General features: G+C 39.3%; 1 long non-coding RNA gene across 1 annotated transcript; it reads left to right on the top strand.

The window, feature by feature from the left end:
- Positions 1 to 5,284: 5,284 nt before the first annotated feature.
- Positions 5,285 to 9,463, top strand: LOC308074579. Its single transcript, XR_013932127.1, has 3 exons — positions 5,285 to 5,450; positions 6,610 to 6,699; positions 8,044 to 9,463. It is a non-coding gene; the product is annotated as an uncharacterized lncRNA (long non-coding RNA).
- Positions 9,464 to 13,581: the final 4,118 nt, after the last annotated feature.

Raw genomic sequence — 13,581 nt, 5'->3', positions numbered from 1 at the left:
GTCCAGGTGTATAATTTTTTGACTCAGACATTTGTACAAATAATTGGTAATGTGACAGTACCAAAACATTATTCTGTGAAATAAACAGCTTTCAGGGAGTTATATAAAATAATAAAATCAGCCTGATTATGAATTGAACACTTAAGTTCAATTTATTTTTCCTGTGAACTTAAAATCATTGTCCTTGCTGCCGTGACATTTGAATTTGTGCCTGCAAAAAAATTTATAACACCAAAGGCCAGGGGTCTCGCCCCTAAAATGAAATTTCAGGCCTGATCCTAAGTATTATTCAGATACGTTTTACTATAGCACAGTATTTTCTATATGGTGTCTAAACTCCAAAACTTTATTCAATATTTTGACAATATTTCGAATGTTATATTTCGGAGAGCATTTTGTGGTGTACATTTCGTGTCCATACTAAACTTTTGGTTTTCTAGCAAGTGTAAGTCTCCCATGTGTGTTTCAAATCGATTTTCCAGATCGATTTAATACACATCGCCCTATCTTGGTGCTGAGTCACTTTGTCCCAGTTACTGGACTTCACTTTTGCCCTCATATCAGAAGGCAACTGCTATGCACCATCACCTCATCTGTCCTCTGTCATGTGGATGCTGAGATGTCCTTTCATCACATCACTGATCTATCCTCTGAGGTTTCTTTCTTCATCACCTCATTGACTTGTCCTCCGCCGTGTGGATGCTGAGGTGTCTCTTCATGTGGTTGGACTGCACAAAGCACCTGCCACAGATGGGGCAGCGGAACGGCTTCTCTCCTGTGTGAACGCGCTCGTGGTTCTTCATCTGATGCTGGTGGGAGAAGCGCTTGGAGCAGTGGCGGCAGCCGAACGGCTTCTCGCCCGTGTGCACGCGCTGGTGGCGCCGCAGGGACTGGAACTTGCCAAAGGTCTTCCCGCACAGCTCGCAACGGAACGGTTGGCCTCTGGGCAGGAAGCGCCATAGGCGGGATGGAGCTCAGGAGCCTGCTAAACTCACCCCTGGCGGAGGAAGCGACCATGTCGTTGAGGGCAGACGACTGATTGTCTCCTCGGTTTGCCTGAGGGTGTAAAACCTGCCTGGGGGTTTTGATTGGAGAAGAAAATGATTAGGAGAAAGAGGAGAGGTCGCTGCAAGAGGACGCAATATTAATATCAAGCAAACTTGACTTTAAACCTGTAGTTCCGTCTGAGATCTGTGTGCTCAGTGTCGGGGCTGAGCGCACTGCTTCTAGCACCTCCTTTCTCCTGTCTTTCTGGAGTCTCCGTTTGGCAGACCTGGTTATCCCATCCCTGTCTATTATGCTCCACTCTGAGCTCATGTCTGCCTCTACTTTAATTGGAACAGAATCCACCAGCACCATATCGGGTTCCCAGTCCAGATCGCCAGCCAGGGATGGAGCGATGTTACTTGGGTCGCCAGAAACGTCTCTTCCCCCGTCCTCTGAAGCTCCAGGAGAACCCTCTCTGCCATCAGTGTTGCTCCTAGTTCTTCTCTCTTGATGTGGGCCTGAGTTATGTGGAGGGTCCAGAGAACAGTTTCCTGTGGTTAGGTTGCCAGTGTTATTCCACAGCTCTATGCCTGCACCAGCTTCTGCCCACTGAGATGCACTGGTGAACAGGTTGCCATCGTCGTGACTTGTGGTGCTGGTGAATCTGTTATTGCGGTCAGATGTTGGATGGTGGCTCTCTCTGCTTACATTTCCGTTACTGTGGTGACTGGCAATAGCTTTGCTGGGTGGTGGCGCATGGGCGTGGAATCGCTGGTCTGTGCAGCCAAGATGATTCTCAGGCTCTACAGCAACGGTTCTAGATATAGGTCCGGAGGACGGGATGCTTGCAGATGCCCTTGTGTTCACTAGTAAGAGACCACACCTTCTGCTCAAGTTAAACAGTATTTATTGAATGGAATGAGATGTACAGTATGTGTATTGATGAGGGGCCCGAGGTGGGGCGAGACTCAGGGTGGGGGTGTAGTCTCGGGAGCCAGACGACCATGGTTGCTCGGCCCCGGAGCTGTCTGTTGCCTCTGCTCCGAACGCTGCCTTCCTGGAGAAAAGAAGGTAGAGATGTTAGGAGAGCAAAAATAATGGAGGAATGTTGGGGAGGAGGAGGGCATTTTGAAAACGCAAGCGGAATCAAACAGGTAAGTGATACAATCGCAGGTGTATTTATACTGTGGTGATTGCTACGTGGATTGGCTGAGAGATAAGCAGCGCAGGTGAACTTGATCATGAACGTGAGTGGCTGAGCAGAGGGTGGTCTCTACTCCCGAACCTACGTTGAACACAACTACATTTTGTATCACTGCCCTGTTTGACTGGGGATTGAATGTCTGAAAGAAGAGCAAATTATCAGTTGGTTATCAAACCTCTGAAAAGTAAAGAGGATGTGCAGAGTAGGGCAGCGACTATCGTTTATTGTCATTGCAATTATTATATCGATTACTGATTAATTAAATAATCAAGAAGCGTGTTTTTATAATGTGTTTTTTATTCATTTATTATAAATTAATGAATCGATTAGCGTGATTAACCACTTGTGCCCTAGCCCGCTAATCAACAGGTGGGCAGTAAAGGCATTACTCGTTAAATTCACACAATAATAATACAGGCTGCTACTTTGAAAGACAGTGCAGACAATCTCCACCTCTTTTGTGCTAAAAAAAAAAAAAACCATATCAGTTTAACAAACCAGAATATTAACAATGTCAAACAATAACACTAGCAACAGGTAGCAGCTTGGATTAACATTACTGTGCCACATGGAGAGTAGCTTTTTTAGCACATACCTGTACATACAGTATATAGGAAGCTAACAGCATTGCTGACATGACAATATGCCATGAAATTGGGTCATTAAAAACGTATTACATTACATTACATTAATGTAATGTAACATTAGATTACATTACATTATTTTCAGGGCTGTGTGGGTGTGTGCAAACTAAGTTTGATTGAAAGCTCTCTCCTGTCAGTTTTGTTGCATCTCCAAGGACAGGCCAAATTACCTTGTTATTGTTCTTTTTTGGCCCATACTGTACAGTAGGTTATTTATTGTTATCATACAATTGTGAGCATATAGCTCCACCCAGCTTCAACCTGACTAGAGGTGGACGCAAGAACTGAAAACACCTCTAATGAGTGTTCAGGACTTTTCAGTATCTAATGACTACTTCTACTCACAGTTCATCAGAGACACACACATCTCACACCACATGGATGCAGTACATTTTCAGTAATTTCACACTATGCAGTGACAGTGTATCTCTTGCTGTCCTATTTGCTATTAATGCTCAATATGTGCTCAACAACGCAGCTGTGCACTTCAGCCACACAGGGGCACTGGTGTCAACAGCCTTTTCAACAACGTTGCACTTTTAAATTACAGTGGGCTACTTAACAATGTGTAGCATTTTTTAACATTATTAACCCTTACCCTTCCATTGTGTTAGGGTCATTTATGTTTTCAAGTTTAAATAGGTAAAAAGTACCCTTTACATTTCTTTATTGGAACAAGGCTTCATGATATCCTCAATCCATATTCTAAATTATATAGGCTACACCTGGGACATACAGTACTGACCAAAATGTGATATAAATGTCAACTCATGCATTCAAAGTAAAAGTATTTAATTTAATTAACTAATCTATGTATTAAGCTATTATTTTATCAACATATAATAGATAAAGTAGAATTATAACCATATTATGTGGTAAAAAAGTATGATGAAGCATAGAAACAAATTGTATTGTATTTAGTGAAACTCATCTAATTTCCTTTTGCTCTCTGTTCTTGGACAGTATCTTGCTTAGTTTTTTTTAATGTATCCAATGTTTTCAGTTTCATTAACCAATATTTGAAACTGTGTTATTTCGTTTTGTTTTGAAACTTTTGTTACTTTTCAAATAGGGTAGGCAAAATAAGCTTCGGCTTCAGCCTGCCCTACACCTTTTCGGGCCACTATTAGTAGACTTAACTGTATGTATATATCTGTTCTGTTAAATGTACCGAAATAAATAAATAACTAACTAACTAACTAACTAACTGAACACATAATGCTTTATACCCTGTTGTACTCTAGTTTTTTTGCGTTAGTGCCCCAACTACGTGGAATGATCTGCAGCTGAAATTTAAGATCAGTTCGCCCATAACATATGGTCAATTTAAATCTTTGATTGCAGATCTACCCACAAATGTCTAACTGTTTTTAATTTTGTTTTTGTTCTGAATCTGTTATTGATATGAATATGATGTTGTATTGATGTTGTACTGTGCTGTATCTCGACGACACTGCAAATGAGGGCAACCTCAATGTCTTTCGAGAATAAATAAAGGTTTGAATGAATGAATGAATGAAAAGTTGTTTTATACAAGTTGCAGGATTGACAAAATGTCCTCTCTTTGTGAGTCTCTGTCCAGGTTAGTCTGTGGTCTATAGGTTAGATCTACAAGGGTACACTCTGACAAGCAGTCAGAGTGTAAAGTTGGACTGACAGATCACTCTGGACCCTGAACATTCTGGACGGTTGGATATTGAATGTAGCTTAGTTATCCTCTGAGAACCAGATAGAGGACAGAGTTGCAGTATGTGTCGATGTTCTCCACAAATGTTGAAAATACAGTTCCATTTATGTTTTATGATTGACCTTTATTTAGCAAAGCCATTTAATCGGATAAGTCAAGCTACTTGACTTTTAATATGTTGCTGATATAATCTGTTCCAACTTGATCTTCTGTATGCAGCTTAGAAATCCTTTCACACACTCAACAATAGACAAAAAGAGAAATCAGTGTTTTATTTTCTTCATAGGTTTAAATACTTTAAAAGCCCATCAGATGTTTTCAGTGTGTGGTTCTGTGGTGTCTGTGTGCTTTGTTATGTAGTGAAAGTGAAAGGTGAAATAGGTTACAATCTTGAATCTGTTGAGTATAAAACAAGTGTTAGGCCTACAAATGAATAAATAAACAAACATGTGCTTCTGTACGTAACCTTTTTTGCATTTTTTGTATAAATAATTATGAGGGGGTGCCCCCTTTTTTATTGAGCACTTGTCCCTCAAAATGTCTTTATATTGCAAATGTTTTCTCTCGTCTCTCTGTGGTATTTGGTCACATGATCCGCTCACAGCATTTACCACCATAGATATGGTTACCACGCTGGCATTTACAAGAAATGTTACGTCCTCTTGTAAACGACATAGATCTCTGGCTCCGCCTATCAAAGAACTGGCAGACTGTAATCTATAAAAGGACGGAGAGACACTATTGGTGTCACCCATCCAATTCTCAATAGCTTGGTAGGCCATCCCGGTCGCGAAATTCACATTTGTGGATTACGTGATCGGGATGGTTTACCAAGCTACCAACTTGTTGATGAAGCTTCATAGCTTTATACTTCCTTTTTTTTATTACTTCTCTCCAGACCTACATCAGGATTTCAACATTGAAGCAGGTAAGATACTGAGACCTCTTGTCTTTTAATGACGTAGATCGTAGATTTGTTTTAGTAATTTAAATAATTTGTCTAATGTTCATTTAGTAGCCTATCTAAAGTTTTTATGTCCTCAGCTGAAAGTCCTAGAGCTAATTACTTAATTAAAAAAACTCATATTTTTTCACCAGATCTATGGCTATTTGAGAATAGTAGATCTACAAGCTCACAACACTTCACATTGTGAATAATAAATAAGACAGACTTATGGGGAAAATGTCCCAATCCATAATGTATACAAGAGTATATCTGTCTCTCTCTGGGAAGGGAGAAGAAATCGAATAGCAAAATTGAATAGCATCTATTAAAAAATGTACCATATTCATAAAATTGTAATTTTCACTCTCAAGAAACACACACACGCGCGCGCGCACACACACACACACACACACACACACACACACACACACATGCTAATGTGCTATTTAAAGTATTTGAAATGATTAAAGGTATAGTTCACCCCCAAAATGACTTTTTTTCCTATCGATTACACAACCCATGGAGACTTGAATTCATGGATATGTTTTAGTTTTTGTCCCATTCCTAAGCCAATAATTTGATGACCCGGCGGCGGCTCCGGTATGAGACTCAAAGTGTCAACTTTGAGTCTCCAACGGGAGATATTAGCATCTTTCCGCCGGTCATCAAATTATTGGCTTAGGAATGCGACAAAAACAAAACAATCTCCATGAATTCAAGGCTTCATGGGGGTGTAATTGATTGAAAATAAGATTTTTTTTTAGGTGAACTATCCCTTTAAGGTCTGGTCTTCAATGACCTCATAGCTGGCTATGGCCATGATTACAATTTATGTTGTGTGACGATGAAACAAGCATAACCTTTTCCCAGGAAAATAGTTAAATAACTGACATGGTTATATAACTGTATGTTCAACACCAAGTGGAATGCATTAATTTTGTCTCACCTTTATTCTACAGTAGCTTTTGTGATTTATTGATAAACATCTCTTCACTCCACCAACGAATATACCTATAGCCAGGTCTATATGTGGTATATGCTACGCCCTGTTCTCCCTCTGTCATGCCTATACCCGCCATGCCTGACCGTGTTCTAAATCAATCCAAATCTCAACCAACGATATATTGCATTTTATGGACAGGTACTGTGTCAAGTCCTGTGAGAACTACCAAGACGAGCTCCCATCACTTGTCAGTTACTACATACCTGTGCTGAGCGACTACAAACAAAGGTAAGCCTTGATGTCCTTGGAATGGAAGATATGGAATAAAAGCAAGCAGAACAGGATCTTTATTTATATTCAACCTGGGTTGTGTATCGTTTAAATTGTCAGTGAATTTGGGGGAGTTGAGTGATGGGTAACTTATTGGGAAATGGATCAGTATCTCGGGTATAATCAAATTGCTTCTAGGCACAAACTTGAAAAGAAGGCAGATGCACACCTCAAAGGTTAATGACAGGTGCATAGGACAAAAAGGAAGGTCCTAATGTTCACAAAGGGACCTTTGGCGCACACTGTCTGGAACTTGCAAAAAACTATATTCAGTCGAAGTTTCGGTCATCAGGACAAACATTGTCCTAGCTATTTGAAAAAAATGTAATAATAATACATTCCAGACAGTGTGCAGGACCTCTTTCTTTGCTATCTACCATTAATATCAAAGATCCCTTTGTTTACTGGAGAGGTGCAAATTGCAATCCATATTGAAACATATTTTGAAAATCAGGAGAGGAGAGGGGAGGGGGAAGACAATATTAGCAGAGCAGAGCAGACCAGAGCAGAGGAACAAGGCACACTGTCTGCTTGATATGCTTAATAGCTGTCAGCTACAGTATATGTTACAGTTAGCAGAGGAGTGCTTTCACCAGACACAGACAAAGACACATACACAGACACTGACACTGACACTGACACACGCACCTAAACTGTGTAAATGGTAAACATTAACAAACAATTACAAATCATTGTTATCAACAGCATTCATACAAGATACATAATGTATGTAGCCCTCTCAGGGCCACTGGAAAGTAGTTACCACACACCTAGCAGGTGGTGCTGCCTTAATGAAGTTAGTCTACATTACTCACAGACTTACTTAGGCCTACCTACAGTACCTTTGTTTACCCAGGGGAGGTGAGAACGGATTCTCTTTTTCAAGAACGCTCTGCTTCACATTCACACACGACACACACACATTAAAACCTGGGAGCTGACCAGTACAACCACAGTCTTATACTGTTGGCCACTGAGCAGCTCCACTTGCTCAAGGGCACTTCAGCGCATTGACAGTGTGTTGATAATTAACCTTTTTTTGAAAAGTAACAGTAGCAGTTTACAGCACTACCCCCTGCTTAAAGTGAAGTTTAGTATGTTTCTGTCTTGATATGCAGATCTATTATTAGAATGATACCAACCTTCTCTGTCTGTCTGTCTGTCTGTCTGTCTGTCTGTCTGTCTGTCTGTCTGTCTGTCTGTCTGTCTGTCTGTCTGTCTGTCTGTCTGTCTGTCTGTCTGTCTGTCTGTCTGTCTGTCTGTCTGTCTGTCTGTCATTTGGATCTGACAATGAACTGTCAGAAGGCCAGAGGTGTAATGGCTGGTAGAAAGGTCGCTGTCGTCGTTGACACCAAGACGAATGGAGGAAGCACCTACACCTCAGAGATGTTACAAGAGGCATGCTGCAAAAGCAATATACCATTTATACAAAATAGAATAGATTCTCAATTTCTAATCAATGGAGCAATTATTTTAGATTTCTTGTCCATCTGTGGAGTTACATTATGGCAAGGTAACTACACAGCCCAAACCCCTACCAAACAAAAATATCCCTTGAAATTGACCATGCCAAAGCCTGGTGTCAGGTCAGTCTTTGATTGCTACTGGTGATTCTGTAAACCGGTACTACCCTGTGTCAGAAAGTTCAAATTAGGCTAAATATTTTATACAGAGATCGAAAGTGACATAGAGAGATCTACTATGACGATGCAAGAAATGTATTTCCCTGTTGACCCAAGACAAGGGTGTGAAAAAAGCTTCCATAACCCTGTACATACTGAATCAGAGCAGCCCATAGTATCCAAAACATTCAAAATCTCATTTGTGAAAAGATTGATAGATAATGGTGGCCACAAAATAAGGTTACTGCGGTCATGCTTTGAGCAAAAGAGGCCTTTTAGTAGATTAAAGAAACGTTTTCTTACAAGAACTGAAAACGCAAATGCTATAAGCCAGCATAGACGTAGCATGGATGAGCCCCATAACTTTAATACAAGAACTGAAAACGTGAATGGAATAAGTCAGCGTAGAAATAGCATGGCGGAGCCCCATAACTTTAATACAAGAACTGAAAACGTGAATGGAATAAGTCAGCGTAGAAATAGCATGGCGGAGGCCCTTAATTTTAATACAAGAACTGAAAACGTGAATGCAATAAATCAGCGAAGAACTAGCATGAGGGAGCACCTTAATTTTTATGTAAGAACTGAAAACATGAATGCAATAAGTCAGCGTAGAAATAGCATGCCGGAGCCCCTTAATTTTAATACAAGAACTAAAAACATGAATGCAATAAGTCGGCGTAGAAATAGCATGGCGAAGCTGATTGATTTTAATATTGACAATATTATTGTCATATATTGATACTGTCCTGATGCTCACACAATGATTGCCATTCACTATGCTCTTGTATTTGGTTGACACTGTATTTGTCTCATCCTTTGTGAATATCTATGGCTGTCGTAGATTCCTCTTTCTAATTGGGACATCCTATTATGAATATATATATATATATATATATATATATATGTATATATAAATATATATATGTATATATATATATATATATATATGTATGTATAATAATATGTCTATGACCATAATCTATAACTTTCTTTTCATTTGTTATTCTTTGTTTATTGGATAATAATCAAGACTGTCTAACTATATTGCTATGAAAGTTAAATAAAGATTTGCGTGTTATAAATGCATAATTACAGAACTGCTTGTGGCCTGATTTCTTGGAGAGGAGAGGGTCAGTGTGTGTTTCCGGAGCTAATCTTGCAAACCGCAAGAGCATAACATTCCAGAATCCATACCAATACCATACATACGCAGAGTTTCATTCTTGTATTGAAAGATGTATTTTTTTCTGGCCATGATAATGCAGAATGTAAAAAGTCTTACCCTGTTCTCGCTACAGTATTTAAGATGACATCTCTGTATGTTTAGCTTAGTCTGACTCTATGGATTAACCTACAATAGTGGGTAGCTGCAGACCAGGAGCCTGCTCTGACATAACTGCACTGAGACCTACATTGACAAGAGTCAGTTAGAGAGAGAGAGAGAGAGAGAGAGAGAGCGGAGAGAGAGAGAGAGAGAGAGAGAGAGAGAGAGAGAGAGAGAGAGAGAGAGAGAGAGAGAGAGAGAGAGAGAGAGATAGATGACGGATAGTGCTTAATGCATGTGACAGCAGGTAAGTAAATCGTGCGTTTTAAGTGGAGGTTTTAAGTGCAGGAATTTTCCTTTTATTCTGGTGGATTTCCCCAGTCAATATATGATGATAATAATAAAAATGATAATAATAATAATAATATAAAGTCAATTTTACATTGTTGACACCTTCTGTTGTGCACTGGCTAAAACTGGGTAAAATGTATTTTCCTCTCTCCCCTTCTCATTCCTTTGTTTTGTCCTGCTGTCTGTCTTTTTCTGTATTTTAATGCGAAGCGATTTTAGAGAAGAATCATTAGAAAACTTTTGTTAATAGTCTAATTTGCCTGTAATATATAGAATACAATGGTGTATAATGTTAGGAGTGGACTAAAAATGAACAGCTCTAGACTTTAGACTTTATTGTCCCCAAGGGGAATCCCTTTCCACAGCAATGTACATATCGGACAACTTATAGCTCATAAAACACCACACAATAACTAACAATACAACAGTAATAATAATGTAAAATGACAGACAGCAGTACACACTCAGGCCTGTTTAGCGAGGCCAGCTGTTTAACCACATGAACCCTATAGCATTGGTTCTCAAAGTGGGGGGGGGGGGGGATTCCAGGGGTCCCCAGGAAAATGTGTTAATATAGCATCACAATAATTTTAACCACTTTAACCTTTTATACTTTGGCTATTTTTGAAAAATCTTGAACATTTCTGCAAACCTTTTGAAAATATAAAGCGAGCATTTGTAACTTAAATCTTTGCTTCTGGGGGGTCCCTGGAACAAAATATTTTGAGATGGGGTCCGCGGCCAAATACATATAATTTTGGGGGTCCTTGACATGAAACACAACATGTTGCTTTGCGATGCGAAGAGATTGGGTGTCGAGGGGAAAAGGACCGGACCTAGTAGAGCCCTGGGGGTTGCCCTGGACAACAAAATATATAGAGTTTAAGTAAAGCAGCTATATCTGCAGGTATTAGTTGCAATAGGCTTTTTCCAAAGCGAGCCCTTCTGCATCTCAGTGTTCTGTAGGCTACCAGTGCCCAGAGCTTTGCATTATGGTAAGGTTATGATTGACAGGGTGTGCGAGTCCTGTGCTGCAATGAGCTTTGTTGTTTAGTTCTGTGAAGTTGGGTTTGGTGAGAACAATTATCCTGTCAGCAGTGTTAGTAATGCAGGGGTTTTTCCTGGTTTGTAAGGAACTGCTGCAGTGGTGCCAGGAAAGCAGCCTATTTTTGAACATCGGAAAAACCAAGGAGATGATCGTGTACTTCTGCAAAACAACAGAGGTCTTATGTACCCCTCTTGATCAATGGGGCACCATTATCCTCCATAATCCTTTATCCAAAGTGTACAGTCTATGGTCAGTTTAAAAAAAAAACACAATCACTCACATTTTTACAGTTTGAATGGAGTTTTTAAGTGAAAGTATGTAGGTGTAGTTAGGTGCCAATGTTTTGCAGAGAATAATAAAGAAATAGTGACAATTCTATAGCCCACAATTATTAATACTATCCTCAGTGATATCATGCAACAAGCAGAGTTACCAAAAATATTTATACAATTTTACAGTTTCAACTGAACACTAACAGTCTTTGCGAAAAGGGCCAGACACTGAAATCGCATCACAGTACTGTGTGGGGGTTCGATCACTGGGTTTGATTGCTAATGCCTGAGAGGTCAAGACACGCCACTTCATTAACATATGGTTGAAGAAATACAAAATGGGTGAGGAAATAGAGAAATAAATACATTGGGAAATAACTAAATAAATACAAAAATGAGTTATTTGTCACCTACAGAAATGCATTTATTTTATTAATTTGTTTCTGAAAGAAAAACATAAAAATCCATGCAAGAACAAAACATAACATCATGTTATACAGTACATTCATTGTTTAATGGGTCATAACAGACACAATATTTAGTAATGGTAAGGAACTCAAACCTTTTTATTCATTTATTGTAGATGAACAGTGAGATTTACAACAAAACAGTCATGAATGATCCTCCTTAGCAGAACACCCCAAGCTGGCAATGTTGTTAAAGTAAAATATTTCTTCTTTGTTTTTTTCTGTACTATGGTCAGTATAATCACTGCAGATGCTAAAAGGCTTTAAAAATAACCAGTATAAACTATAAACAACTAAATATGTATATATACGTAAATAAAAGCACAGCCTTGCAGAATAACCACAATGGCAACCGATGGGGGCGGAGGAGATTAAGTTCTACCAACTAAACTTGTTTTTTGTTTGGCACAGTACCTTCAATAGTTTTGTTTTCCCACAAAGGTGAACAGGTATTCTATGTTGATGTTAAAATCTTAAGATTACTGTGGTATATCGGTATGCCAATGAAACCTGATAGTTAAAAGAGATAAGTACATGATGAGTGATTAATGAAGGGCATGGCAGCATTGATAGGAGTGCAGTACGTGTCACAGCTAGTTTGATGATGTATCCTGACAACGGCAGCTATTAAAGAGAGAGGGATAGAGAGTTTCTGGTGTTTCTTTCATTGACGAGCATCATTCCATTCCACCTTTTAAAGGAGTAGTTCACCCAAAAAATTACTTATTGTCTATCAATTGCACACCCCATGAAGCCTTGAATGCATGAATTGTTTTTGTTTTTGTCGCATTCCTATGCCAATAATTAGATTCCCGTCTCCTACCGGCTAATGTATCCGGTAGGAGACACGAAGTAGATTGTTTGTGTCTCCTACCGGAAATGCACACAGTCATCAAATTATTGGCTTAGGAATGCGACAAAAGCAAAAATAATTTCCATGAATTCAAGGCTTCATGGGGCGTGCAATTGATATAAAATAAGTCATTTTTTGGGTGAACTCCTCCTTTAAGAGTGGAGATGATGTTGTTATTTCCTCTATTTAAGGACCACCAAACAGAGAACTGAAACTGTGACACCAAGACAGGGTGACACAAGAGTAGGCCTATGTTCAGAGAATGTTTCCCTTTGCACAAACCACATTGCGTGACTTCAAGTCCTAACAAAATGCAGTAGTAGGTAAGATAGTCACAATGATCTAGCAAGTAGATGACAGTTGCAGTTGTGACATCCATGTAGACAGAGTGAGAAGAGGCAAGGTCAGAGATTTTCGAACATTTTTATTTCAAGGACCCCCATTTTGGGCCAGGCACCCAAGCACCCCAGGGCCAGGCTATATTTGAAAAGCCAATCTACAAGCTTACAATGCCTCGCAGTGTGACACGTTTTGAGCTTTAGATAAAAGTAAAATAGCAGTGTTGGGCAAGTTACTTTTAAAAAGTAACTAGTTATAACTGCTCCAAAAACGTAACTTACTTTACCAGTACTACTAAATTACTTTACTACTAAATTATGAAAGTAACTAGTAACTAGTTACTTTACTTAAAAAAAAGAGAGAAGAAAACATTTATAAAATAAAAAAAATATTATTAATATTATTTCCAAATGATTTTGATAGGCTATACATAACAAGAAAAAGGAGTGCTTGCTTTCTTTAACGTCACCGCCCGTGCTATAAAACGGGTGCCCCCCCCCCCCAAAACATCATCATGGGGTGACTGTCTGATTCACGACTGTGACTGATAGCAAGATTTTGTTTGTGCTGCAGAGGTTTCACATTGTGTTGATGTTGGATGAACATTGATGGCCTGTCAGA

The sequence above is a fragment of the Gymnoscopelus braueri genome (assembly GCF_963280865.1).
Source record: "Gymnoscopelus braueri genome assembly, chromosome: 2".
NCBI classification, from domain to species: domain Eukaryota; kingdom Metazoa; phylum Chordata; class Actinopteri; order Myctophiformes; family Myctophidae; genus Gymnoscopelus; species Gymnoscopelus braueri.
Note: the sequence above shows the minus strand (reverse complement) of the source record. Positions and strands in the feature narration are given on the sequence as shown.